The sequence below is a fragment of the Bison bison genome, unplaced genomic scaffold (assembly GCF_000754665.1).
Source record: "Bison bison bison isolate TAMUID 2011002044 unplaced genomic scaffold, Bison_UMD1.0 scf7180017864240, whole genome shotgun sequence".
NCBI lineage: Eukaryota > Metazoa > Chordata > Mammalia > Artiodactyla > Bovidae > Bison > Bison bison.
The window spans coordinates 1013603-1014595 of NW_011494812.1; positions in this window are offsets into that span (position 1 = coordinate 1013603).

A 993-nucleotide genomic window follows, 5' to 3' on the forward strand; every position below is an offset into this window, starting at 1 on the left:
TATCACCAGTGCATTTTCTTGGCAAAACTCTATTAGTCTTTGCCCTGCTTCATTCTGTATTCCAAGGCCAAATTTGCCTGTTACTCCAGAAGTTTCTTGACTTCCTACTTTTGCATTCTAGTCCCCTATAATGAAAAGGACATCTATTTTGGATGTTAGTTCTAAAAGGTCTTGTAGGTCTTCGTAGAACCGTTCAACTTCAGCTTCTTCAGCATTACTGGTTGGGGCATAGACTTGGATTACTGTGATATTGAATGGTTTGCCTTGAAAATGAACAGAGATCATTCTGTCGTTTTTGAGATTGCATCCAAGTACTGCATTTCAGACTCCTTTGTGACCATGATGACTACTCCATTTCTTCTGAGGGATTCCTGCCCGCAGTAGTAGATATAATGGTCATCTGAGTTAAACTCACCCATTCCAGTCCATTTTAGTTAACTGATTCCTAGAATGCCAACACTCACTCTTGCCATCTCTTGTTTGACCACTTCTAGTTTGCCTTGATTCATGGACCTGACATTCCAGGTTCCTATGCAATATTGCTCTTTACAGCATTGGACCTTGCTTCTATCACCAGTCACATCCACAGCTGGGTATTCTTTTTGCTTTGACTAAAGTCCAATTCATAACACTAAAGTCATTTTATTTTAACATTCTGCTTTGTGCTTCCTCTTCTACTAATCCATGAAGCTCATCTGACTATGTTAAATAACACCCTGTCTGCTAATTACTAATAGAAACTAGCTCATAAGTTTCTGAGAATGGTTAAACATAATAAAAATAATAGTATAGCATAATACGATTCATATTGTGAATTCTGTATTACTGCATTGATTGTTCAATCACTCAGACATGTCCAACTCCTTGTGACCCCATGGACTGTAGCCCCCCCAGGCATTTCCTAGGCTTTCCTAGGCAAGAATACTGGAGGGTTTGCCATTTCCTCCTCCAGGGGTTCGTCCCAACCCTGGGATCGAACTCGCGTCTCTGGAG